Raw genomic sequence first — 13524 nt, 5'->3', positions numbered from 1 at the left:
AGGTTTGTAGTTTTACATTTTACAATTAGGTCTGTGATCCATTTTAAATTGTTATTTATGAAAGATATAAGGTCAGTATCTAGATTTACTTTTCTGTGTGTAGATACCTAGTTGTTTCAGAACACTGTTGAAAACACTATTCTTTTTCTACTGAATTTATTCTGCTTCTTTGTCAGATCCATTGACTATATTTGTGTGGATCTATTTCTGGAACCTCTGTTGTGTTCCCCTGACTTATTTCTGTATTCTTACCCCAATACCACATTTCTTGATCACTGAAGCTTTACAGTAAGTATTAAAATCAGGTAGTACCAGTGGTCTAAACTTCCTCTTCATTATTGTGTTGTCTATTCTGAGTTTTTCCCAGATAAACTTTAAAATCAGTTTGTTGATATCCGTAAAATAATCTGCTGGGATATAGACTGGGATTGGGGTTGTGTTGAATCTATATATCAAGTTGAGAAAAACTAACACATTAACAATATTGTCTTTCTCTCCAAAAACATGAAATATTTGTTTATTTAGTTCTTCTTTAATCAGTTTTTGACAGTGTTCTTCATATAGATCTTATACGTATTTTCTTAGATTTATACCTAAATATTTCCTTTTGAGGAATGCTAATATAAATGGTACTGTGTTTTTATTTTCAAATTCCAGTTTCTCATTGCTGGTAAATAAGAAAGCAGTTGGCTTTTGGAGGCTAACCTTGTATCCTGCTAACTTGCTATAATTGTTTATTAGTTCCAGGAGTTTTATTGTTGTTATTGTTTCTTTGGAGGTTTTTTACAAAGACAATCATGTCATATGTGAAAAAAGGCAATTTTCTTTCTTCCTTCCCAGTCTATTTACCTTGTATTTTATTTTCTTCTCTGATTGCATTAGCTAGGCCTTCCAGTATGATACTGAATAGGAGTTATGAGAGAGCACATTCTTGCTTTGTTCCTAACCTTAGGGGAAAAACCATCTATTTTCTCAGCATTAAGTAAAATGTTAGCTGTAGGTTTTTGGTAGATATTTTTAATCATGTTGAGGAAGTTGCCTTCTATTCCCAGTTTGATGAGAATGTGTGTGTTGGATTTTGTGAAATGCTTTTTCTGCATGTATTGATTGAATTTTCAGTAAGATTTCTTGGGTAGTCCCTTCTTTGTTTTCAGAATCTCTTCATATATTAGAAATATAATGCTTCAAGTGACAATAAATTTAAATGAAATTAATGTGTCTAATGTCAACTCAAGACTCAAAATTATCTGATAGGCTGATATGTCAAGCTGAAATCCATAACAGACAAAAGTTAAATCCTGCATATCTCATTAAGTACAAGATGCGAAAAAAAAATTGGCTTGGCAGGAGTTCTTGGAAGAAATATGTAGCAAAATTTTGTTGGCAAAAATGTTAATATTAGATAACAGCATGACCTGGCTGGTTAACAACCATTTTGTAGTATTTAGTTTCTGTTTTCTGGGTGGCAAACTTTGAGAGAGTCCAAGATGAAAGAGAATGTGTTGTGCATTATTTTCATAATTATCACCCTATTGTAAGGATGTGTTGAGACCTCCATACCATGAGATAATATAGGTAATAGCAAGAATAGAAGCTAGAAAAATGGAGGACTTAATGTAGATGCATGATAAACAAATGAAAATATTTAATGGATTACTATGTAAAAGATTATTTAGATATGTTCTTTATTAGCACAGAGCAGAACTAAGGGTAGCAGCTAAAACTTAACACATATTTTAACTAACTATATATGTATAATCTTGCCATTAATATACTTGAGGTGTATCATTCCTTTTTAGTCAGTGATGGAATAAAGCAAATTCCTGGGGTATGCTGTTGTAGAGTTGCTACATGGGATGGAGTGTTAGGTTAAGAGAAATCTGAAGGGAACTTACCACTCAAAGTGAGCTCTTAGAGCTCACTTGAAGAAATATATTCTACAATAGAGCACATGGTCTTTGTGCAGCCCTGGGTGGGGATACTAGCAGCCAGGGTAAGATGGAGAGAACATAAAAGAGTAGCTCGCCAGAGAGAAAGCGTTGGTAAAAGCGAAAAATAACGGAAAATACACCTTCCTCACTGCTGTGGGAGTAAATCTGCGAAAACATGCTCTTCCAATGGTCCATCATTAACATGAACACTATATCCTTCATGATTCCCACACCAATTTTGAAAGGCAGCTCAATTTTGCAGGGCTATTTCCTGGAAATAAGAATAGCTCTGGAAAAAGAAAGCAATTGAGGGAGAATGTTCAGGAATGGGACTGACCTTAAGAAAACAGTTTTGCTTTGAACTTTCTGTGGAGCAAGAGAACTTAAAAGCTCCCACCTCGAATTTTACTCTGTTTGCTTATAATCAATAGCAAAACAGTGCTCACATTCAGTATATAAAGGCTCATACGAGAAGGAATTTTAGGTGCTATGACAGAAAGAGACATCTATAATCAAGTCATGAAGATGATTCAGCAAGTTACAACTGTTTTATAAAGAAGCATTCCTTTGGTTGAGGTCATTTATTAGCAAGGGGTGAACCTCTAGAAAATAAATGGTTAGAAGGTTTTTTTTTTTTCATCTTTAATGTGAACCACCTAATAGGATTTTTTTAACACGGTGAATAATAATTAGTTGGTATTCTATTCTCTGGTATGAATAAGTTTAAACTAAATACTTTTTTTTGTTTAAGGGTAACAGTGAAGATGACAGTGGCCTTGCTCTTTTAAATAACTCCATTACAATTAGGAAGACAAAAGAAACCATAACTTTAGCAGATCATTAGAATTAAATTTGATACCAATTACACTGTCAAAAAAATTAATGTAATTGAATTTATGTCAACAAGCTTTGACTATATTATTTATATAAAGATAGTTAAGACTCAATATAATCAATCTTATGAAGCATAGATGTAAATAATATAGTAGGTATTGGCTGAAGAATTCCATGTAGAATGAAATCATACCTTCCTTTGATGTCTTATACAACTAGGGCATATTCAGTGCTGTGGCTTTCAGTTTTTCCTTTAAATGTTAAAACTCTCATAGTAAGAGACCTAATTGACACATTTCCAATTATTCTTTTCTTTTATGCTATTCTAAAAATGTGTCACTGACATTGAAGAAATGCCCCAATTAGGAATATAAAGGCTTAAAGCTGCCTCTTGTTGAGGGAGGCACATGAACCTTGTAAATGAACTCTTGTCATGCCCTACACTGTGCTTCATTGACATGAAGCACTGAGAACCCCTCTCTGTAAACTGACCCATCTACTCTGTTCTCCTTGTTTATGGGAAATCTGTGTAAAAATACACATTCATCAGTAGAATATGTGAAAGAGATAACTTTCCAAAAGCAGCAGGAGTAATTTTTATGATCCCTTCCAGTTGAATTTGTACTGGAACAAATTGCCATATTCTGCCTCTAAACAAAAGCTGTTTCTGAAGCAACATGGTTGCATCTGGCTGATTTTAAATTGTGACCAGTGGTGTGATTCTGACACAGTTAGTCCAATTGTCTGGCTAGATTTCTGGTGCTTATTAACCTCTTAAAGTAAAAGAAAGAAACACATATTCAGTGAGTATAGTTACAGGCCATTAATGCCTGTCCTTTCTCTTAATGAATGAGATACATAAAAGCAAAGAAAAAGACATTTTCTCAAATGCAAAAATGCCACTCTCCACTAATGTTATTATAAAAGGTATACTCGTACAAACTTCCAAAAAATTTCCATGTGAGAAAGGGGGAAAATACTAAGGAAAATTTAAGGGTGGCAAAGAGATTTAATTTCAAAACCTAATGCCCCTGGATGCTGCAGTTTTGTGTTTCCGTTTCTGAAACTGTGTCTCTCCTCACCTAGAGGTGAAGAGTATCAGAATACATTGGTGAGAGCTACCAAGGACACGCAAGGAAGGAAAGCCTGTGTCCCCTGTATCTAGCATAATAGAGCTGATTCCTGCCAGGTTAGAGTAATAATGAGTTAGAAGTGAAGCAGCACACCAAAGACAGTTGATAATGTAGGACTTCAGGATATATCAAATTTCTAGATAACTCCTCTTACCAGTAGAAAGGTCACAGATGGATAACTGACAAGTCAGGTCAAGAGAACATCTAGATTAAAGAAGTGTGGACATTTAGCATTTACTATTGAAATCTTCTATCCCTCCTAAATTACTCCTTTGTAATAAGTATATTCTTATTCTCTCTGGAATAAGTATATTCCCTGTGTAGAGCAGGTGCTTTTGAAGCAAAGACCAAGGTTTCCATCCTTGTATGAACCACCTAGCTTCAGATAAAAAAATAGCAAAACATAAGACAAACATAGAAAAAAAAATTTCACAAGAGTAACAACAAACATAAAGTCTAGCAAGTAAAATTAGAAAAGCAACTTAAAGGGTATGCTATGCTAACACAAACATATAAAAAATGCATAATTTTACAAGGCCCAGGGATGCCTTATTGATTGTTATAACCAGGAGTGGTTTTTAGCGTTTGAAAAATGACTTGGGATTCCCAAACAATAACTACCTCATATATATAAGTGTGTGTGTGTATATATACATGTGTGTGTGTGTGTGTGTGTGTGTGTGTGTATAAAAGTGGTTAGCTTTCAAGGTGGATATTTTCTGAGGACAAAAACAAACTTCCATTGTAAGACAAACCAAATTAACTCATACATTTGATATAGTCATTTAATAATTCAATCACACCATGGACCTGGCACTAGAGATGCAAAGATGATGCATGTCAGAAAAGATAGGTGTCACTCATATATAATTACTTAATTTATAATTGTGTTAAACGCTATTGAGAAAACATATTTACAGTTTCATTTGAATATTCCATTGACATTATAACCAATTTAACAGCTTAATGGAATGAAATGAATTGCTTTTTAAAAGATTTTCTTCTTTTGGCCAAGAAAAGAAACTAAGTTTAAGAACAGAAAGAGGGACTTCCCTGGTGGCGCAGTGGTTAAGAAACCACCTGCCAATGCAGGGGACATGAATTTGATCCCTGGTCTGGGAAGATCCCACATGCCGCAGAGCAACTAAACCCATGCACCATAACTACTGAGCCTGTGCTCTGAAGCTCGCGTGCCACAACTACCAAAGCCCACGTGCGTAGAGCCTGTGCAACAAGAAAAGCCACCACAATGAGAAGCCCATGCATGCGAGAAAAAGTAGCCCCGGCTCATGGCAACTAGAGAAAGCCTGGGTGCAGCAACAAAGAATCAATGCAGCCCAAAATAAATAAATAAATAAATAAATTTATAAAAAAAGAAGAGAAAGCAATAAGAGCAACTTCCTGTCAGGCTGAGCTTCCCAATCCATTAGCACGGTAATTTAAAAAAAAAAATTTATTGGAGTATAGTTAATTTACAATGTCATGTTAGTTTCAGGTGTACAGCAAAGTGAATCAGTTGTACATATACATATATCCACTTTTTTTGGTAGATTCTTTTCCCATATAGGCCATTACAGGGTATTGAGTAGAGTTCCCTGTGCTATACAGTAGGTCCTTATTAGTTATCTATTTTATATATAGTAGTGTGTATCTGTCAATCCCAATCTCCCAATTTATCCCTACCCTTCCTTACCCCCTGGTAACCATAAGTTTGTTTCCTACATCCATGACTCTACTTTGTTTTGTAAATAAGTTCATTTGTAACCATTTTTTTTAGATTTCACTTTTAAGCGGTATAATATGATATTTGTCTTTCTGTGTCTGACTTACTTCGTTCAGTATGACAATCTCTAGGTCCATCCATGTTGCTGCAAATGACATTATTTTGTTCTTTTTTATAGCTGAGGGACTGGGAATGTTTTTTAAAAGTATATATCAGAATACATAAAGATTGGCAATTTTAAAGGTGCATGAGGTTGTATGATTAGATTTGCTATGGTTTAAAATAAGGTTTTGGGGCTTCCCTGGTGGCGCAGTGGTTAAGAATCCACCTGCCAATGCAGGGGACACGGGTTTAAGCCCTGGTCCGGGAAGATCCCACATGCCGCTGAACAACTTAAACCCGTGCGCCACAACTACTGAGCCTGTGCTCTAGAGCTTGCGAGCCACAACTACTGAGACCGCGTGCCACAACTACTGAAACCCACGCCCCTAGAGCCTGTGCTCCACAGCAAGAGAAGCCACCTCAATGAGAAGCCCGTGAGCTGCAACGAAGAGTAGGCCCCACTCACTGTAACTAGAGAAAGCCCACACGCAGTAACAAAGACCCAATGCAGCCAAATATAAATAAATAAAATAAATAAATTTATAAAAATAAAAAACAATAAGGTTTTTTAAATACAGGATTCACTGTATTCAATAAAAGGAAAATATAATAGCTTAGGCAATGCATTTGGCCCATTAGCCTGTGTTCTTAGCCTACTGGGCCTTTCTATCCTCTCATTTAGGAATGCCTTTCATCTCCTTCAAGGTTAGCTCAAGCACCACTTCCTTACTGACACTTACTGGGATCAGTAGTTGTTGGAGGGGGTCATTGAGAGGACGTGACCACTGGATTGACCCATGAGCTAGACCAAGGCCATGGGAGGCTCCTCACCATCTCCCCTGTCTTTGGAATGCACATTCAGCCCACAGTTCCCACAGTGGGAACCGTTTTCAAGGACACAGACTTGAGAGAGTAAGGTGTTGTTGAGACCATCTGGACTAAATAAATAGGTGACTGAACCTAATTAAGGCCTCTGTATACACTTTTAAGACTCTGGTGGCAGATGCAGCAATCCAGTGGTTTTCAGCTGCCTAAGGCAAGCCTCATATGTAAATTCCCTTGCTTATGAAACTCACCACCTACCAATCTGGAGTGGCCTGCCTCTATCTTCAGTCTCTCCTTGCCCTCTGGTACTGGTACCAATTTGGAGACCAACAGTAGTAAGAACTAATAGTTCTTTATTTTTTTTAATCCCTGTTGTGTTATTGAGTTTGGTATCTTTTATAGTTCTTACCACATTAACCATTTAACTTTACTTTCAACTAAGTTTAAAAATTAACTGAAGGCTAATCTATCTAGTCTATCTGATTTTATTTTTTAAATTATGCTTTTTCTACTTTTAGCAGTTCAGTAGTAGATTAGTTTATTAGTCTTATTGATAGGATAAAAAATGGTGAATTAAGTATTTGCTCATAGAAATGTCTTTTTCTGTGTCATAAGACAGTGTTTCTGGATGAAAACAGTAAAATGAGAATCATATTTATTTAAATATCATAAAAAGTCCGTCAATAATAGCAATTATAAATAACAATGAACAGAATTTAATCAAAACTTCTCTTAACATAAAGTTTCTCAATCACACTTCATGAAAAATTGTTCTTCAAAGTTTTCCTCGAACTGTGCAAAGATTGATAATAAATCAAATGTAATAAAGAATTAATTTTCTTAGGACAAATTAAATAACCAACTAAAGTCATTTTCCATTTTCATGATTCTGGAACCAAAACTATCTACAACCACCAACTTCCTTTCTGCATTAGCATGACATTACTATCCAGTTAACTCTTGCTCAGGAAGAGAAAAATTGCAAATAACTTTATCGTTCATTCTAAGAACTTCCCAGAAGCCCATTTAAAATGAACATAAGACTGTTCAATTTACAGTAGGTAGAATGAAAAGACTGCTTCTGAAGACTCCCTTTGAAACTCTTTCCTTAAAACCTTAGCTTGCTATGTCCATCAATCCTAAACTATTATATTATGAACCTTACCCCAATCCTGATGAAATATGTTGCTTTAAGCCAGGCTGCCAAACCTCATAGAAATCTCAATTTTGCTGTTCCTCCTCTGAAATGCTACCCAAATTCTGTTGAGATAGTTAGCACTCCTACTGCAATAAGCAATAGACTCAATTTTCCCTTATCAACTGAAAATTTTGGTAACATTTTATCAATTCTTATTGAATAACCAAAGTCTCCTTTTTTCATTAACAAATTAGAGTTTATGCACACCAAACAAATTGTCTTCCAGGTTAGTTTTGAGTTCAGTAAATTTCTGGTTAAAAAAGTCTGTTTAAAGTAGTACTTGGACTTCTTATGGAATGTAAAAAGCTGTATTTTGATAAGGTGGATAATGTTTGAAATTTCAAATCAAATATATCCAAGCTTTTATTAAATACAAAACTGCAACCGAAACCATTTCCTTTGACTGTTTAGTAATGTGGAGTTTATATATGAATGCTTTTTTTTCATTCAGGTAAAAAGTTTGAAATTTGCTGTTCCAATACTACAGAAGCAATAAGTTTCTTATGTTATCATAGATCACTTTGGCTTCAAGTTTTTTTTTTTTTTTTTTTTTTCTGATGTACCTATCCTTTACTTGATTCTCCTATACAACTTCTTCTCAGAATAATGGTGTTTTAGCCATTTAGGTAGCTTAAAGTAACTGAAACCGCATTAGCTTAGAAATTGGATGGGCCTGAGTTTTACTGTTTACTCTGTTTCATACTACCTTTGTCACTATTGAAAATTACCTCATCTTTTTAAGCATCAGTTTCTTCAGCTGCAAAATGGGAATAATATTATATAACTCCTAGGTTTGCTGTGAGGGTGAAATGGAATGGGAAATGTAAAGTACTTAGTACTGGCCTGGAATGTAGGAGGTACTAAGTCAGTGATAACTATCTTAATTTTTGTTATTTACCATGTTATCCAAGGGCCTCACTTTAACGAGGGTACTTTCTCCTTCTAGATGACTCTATTTTTTGCTATCATATGCCTATCACTACACTGTTTCTTTAACTGGGGTACTTCTTTAGCTCATGGCACTTTCCTCCAAAATGTTCCATAAAAGATAAGCTTTCTCAGAGCCTACATTTCATTTGTTCAGGGAGCTCCACCTTCCTGCAGAGCTGTAAGCCTTAGTTTAAACTGTTATCCAAATTGTGGGCCAAATGCATTGCCTAAACTCTTATTTTTTTCCTTTTCTTGAATATAGTGAATTTTGTATTTTAAGAAATCTTATTTTAAACCATAGCAAATCTAATCTATTGTATAACCTCATGTACTTTTTAAATTGCCAGCTTTATATATTCTGATACACACTTTTTGAAAGCACAATTCGACAATTTTATGCTCTGGGTTTTGTATATAATGTATATACCTAAGACATTTTATGCCTCATAGTAACTTTTCCAACATTTTATTTCAGACAGCTCTACAATAAAGAATTGACCTCTCCTTGTCCTCAAGCAAAGGACATGTGGTAAGTTCCAGAAGCATAAATTCGTGTAAGTAATGGGAACTTTAGAGTTGCAGTCAGTAAGTGATTCAGAATACTCTGTGAGGGGACAGCTCCACTGGATAGCTCCCCCACACATCTAAAGGCATTGTGCCGTCTTTGTATGCGAAGATAATTCTACTGATCTTCTGTAATCAGTACAGTGTCTGTTGGATTTCCAATAGCAGGATTAGAATTATAAATTCTAGAAGAGTATAATGTAGAAGGACCTTGAAGTTTATCTAGTCCAGTTACCTTATAAGCAGCCAGAGGCTTAAAGACTTGCACAAGGTGACACTGCCCATTAATAAGAGATTCATCTCTAGTACTCAGATTCTGTAACTCCCAGCTCAACACCGTTTATGCTTTACCTCAGATTTGGTTTGATTCATGCTCTTTCTCACTGTCTCCACTGGATTAATGATACACATTTGTTAGATGGATGACCAGAGATGTTGTCATTTTTCTAAAGAGATGTCCATCTACCCTCTTCAGCTCAGCAGAATCCATGCAACTTTAGAGAATCCATGCAACTTTATGGAATCCATGCAACTAAATAACTCCTTTATTTCTGTCAACTTTGGAAAAATGAGGAAAAAATTTCACTACCAGGCATTGCATTGATCCCATTAGAAAGCCTTTTCATCATAAACAACAACAAATAGTTGTTGAACATTCACTGTGCTTATGGGATACTTTATCATTTTCTTTTCTCTCATTCTGCTATAGGTATCTCTGTCAATCTGTATATCTCTTATAAAGAACAACTTTTGCTTAAAATTGTTCTCAGCTTTCTTGTACTCAAAGAAATAATCTATGTCTGAGCCTGCTTTTATACATATGCATTTGCTTTTGGGAAAATGCAAACCTCACACACTGGTTAAACTAATACATATGGCTACTCCATAGTAGGCCTCCACCATGAGAGCAAGATAGTCAAACTGCCTTCTACAATAGACATTTTATTTTTCAATACCAAACAAACATTCCTGTAACTGTATTATTTTCTTATAAATAAATAATTTAAAAGAGAAAATGTCACAAAGTTACTCTGGCTATTATGAATATGGTACAAAAGGGATAGAAAGAAAGACCAGTTCAGTGCTTAATGGGTTATATTCTTGCTGAGAACTAATGATGATTGGAAGATGATAGTGGTCTTGGAGGTAGTAATAAGTGTATGGGTTTGGAAAAGTAGAGCCAAAGAATTTGCTGATGAGGTTGGATATGGGGTGTGAGGAAAAAAGGCACAGTCGAGCATAATGTCTGGAACTCTTGAAAAGAGATGGGAGTCATTGCTGGATAGATAGTATGTTAAAAATGCCATGGACATAGAGACAGTCACACAGGAAGAGTGTGGAAAAGATAATTGGGTTAAGTACTGAGCAAAAGGAATAGAAAAGTTGCATCCAGTGAGGCAGAAGAAATAAGCTAATACTAAAATCCAGAATAAGCTATTTTAGAGAGGGGGGAAGGTCATCTGTGCCAGATGGTGCTGAGAGATTGGTAAAGTGAGGGCAGAGGAATGCACATTGACCTTGGCAACTTGCAGCTCATTGGTGATCTTGAAAAGAAGGATTGTAGTAATGTGATGAGGAGGGATGAGCAATCAGAGTAGAGGTGAAGAGAGAATGGAAGCAGAGGAAATTGGTGTTAGCAGGAAGAAAATTAATTCAACAGATTTGGAGATGAAGTAAATAGGGATTGAAGTTGATAAGACAATTAGGGTTAAGGGAATTCTTTTTTTTGTTTTTGTTTTTGTTTTTTTTTTTGCGGAACATGGGCCTCTCACTGTTGCAGCCTCTCCAGTTGCGGAGCACAGGCTCTGGACGCACAGGCTTAGCAGCCATGGCTCATGGGCCCAGCCGCTCCGCGGCATGTGGGATCCTCCCGGACCGGGGCACGAACCCATGTCCCCTGCATCGGCAGGCGGACTCTCAACCACTGCGCCACCAGGGAAGCCCTCTCTTTTTAATATAGGTAAACAAACACAAAATAGAATCATGCAATGTAACTCTAATTTTGGTGTGGAGAAAATGTGTAATTTTCTCTACTGCTATGCTTGCCTTCTTGTTAGCTGCCACCTGCTGGCTAGAGGAGAAGAAATTTAAAAAGTGTTTTTTCCAGGTAAAAGTTTTAATTCAAACTGACTACTTAAATTATTCTTAAAAAGATTTCTAGAGATTGGTTCAAGATGGCAGAATAGGTGGACGTGCATTCACTCCCTCTTGTGAGAGCACCAGAATCACAGCTAACTGCTGAACAATCATCGACAGGAAGGCAGTGGAACTCACCAAAAAAGATACCTTACATCCAAAAACAAAGGAGAAGCTGCAATGAGACAGTAGGAGGGGTACAATCACAAGAAAATCAAATCCCATAACTGCTGGGTGGGTGACTCACAAATTGGAGAACAATTATACCACAGAAGACCACCCACTGGACTGAAGGTTCTGAGGTCCACATCAGGCTTCCCAAGCTGGGGGTCCGGCAGTGGGAGGAGGAATTCCCAGAGAATCAGACTTCAAAGGCTAGCAGGATTTGACTGCAGGACTTTGTTAGGACTGGGGAAAACAGAGACTCCAATCTTGGAGGGCACACACAAAGAAGTCTGCTCATCAGGACCCAGAGGGAAGGAGCAGTGACCCCATAGGAGACTCAGTCAAAACTACTGTTAGTATTGGAGGGTCTCCTGCAGAGCCAGGGGGTGGCTGTGGCTCACCACAGGGACAAGGACACTGGCAGCAGAAGTTCTGGGAAGTAATCCTTGGTGTGACCCTTCCCGGAGTCCACTATTAGCCCCACCAAAGAGCTGGGTAGGCTCTAGTGCTGGGTCTCCTCAGGACAAACAACCAACAGGGAGGGAACTTAGCCCCACCCATCAGCAGACAAGTGGATTAATGTTTTACTGAGCTCTGCCCACCAGAGCAGCGTCTAGCTCTACCCACTTCCAGTCCCTCCCATCAAGAAGCTTGCACAAGCCTTTTAGATAGCCTCATACACCAGAGGGCAGATAGCATAAGTAAGAAGAGCTACAATCCTGCAACCTGTGGAACGGAAACCACATTCACAGAAAGATAGACAAAATGAAAAGGCAGAGTACTATGTAACACATGAAGGAACAAGATAAAACCCCAGAACAACAGCTAAATGAAGTGGAGATAGGCAACATTCCAGAAAAGGAATTCAGAATAATGATAGTGAAGATGATCCAGGACCTTGGAAAAAGAGTAGAAGCAAAGATCGAGAAGATGCAAGAAATGTTTAACAAAGACCTAGAAGAATTAAAGAACAAAAAAAATAGATGAACAATACAATAACTGAAATGAAAAATAAACTAGAAGGAATCAATAACAGAATAACTGAGGCAGAAGAATGGAAAAGTGACCTGAAGACAGAATGGTGGAAATCACTATAGTGGAACAGAATAAAGAAAAAAGAAAGAAAAGAAATGAAGATAGCCTAAGGGACTTCTGGGACTACATTAAATGCACATTCACATTATAGGAGTCCCAGAAGGAGAAGAGAAAGAGAAAGGACCTGAGAAAATATTTGAAGAGATTATAGTTGAAAAATTCCCTAACATGGAAAAAGAAATAGCCACCCAAGTCCAGGAAGAACAGAGAGTCCCAGGCAGGAAAAACCCAAGGAGAAACACACTGAGACACATTATTAATCAAATTGACAAAAATTAAAGACAAAGAAAAATTAATAAAAGCAACAAGGGAAAAATGACAAATAACATACAAGGGAACTCCCATAAGGTTAACAGCTGATTTCTCAGCAGAAACTCCACAAGCCAGAAGCAAGTGGTACGATATATTTAAAGTGATGAAAGGGAAGAATCTACAACCAAGATTATGCTACACAGCATGGATCTCATTCAGATTCAATGGAAAAATCAAAAGCTTTACAGACAAACAAAAGCTAAGAGAATTCAGCACCACCAAACCAGCTCTATAACAAATGCTAAAGGAACTTCTCTAAGTGGGAAACACAAGAGAAGAAAAGGACCTACAAAAACAAACCCATAACAATTAAGAAAATGGTAATAGGAACATACATATTGATAATTAGCTTAAATGTGAATGGATTAAATGCTCCAACCAAAAAACACAAGGTCGCTGAATGATACAAACAAGACTCATATATATGCTATCTACAAGAGACACACTTCAGACCTAGGGACACATACATACTGAAAGTGAGGGGATGGAAAAGGATATTTCATGCAAATGGAAATCAAAAGAAAGCTGGAGTAGCAATACTCATATGAGATAAAATGGACTTTAAAATAAAGAATG

Source organism: Phocoena phocoena, chromosome 14, assembly GCF_963924675.1.
Source record: "Phocoena phocoena chromosome 14, mPhoPho1.1, whole genome shotgun sequence".
Classification (NCBI taxonomy): Eukaryota; Metazoa; Chordata; class Mammalia; order Artiodactyla; family Phocoenidae; genus Phocoena; species Phocoena phocoena.
The sequence above is the reverse complement of the archived record's forward strand: the minus strand, read 5'-3'. Positions refer to the sequence as shown.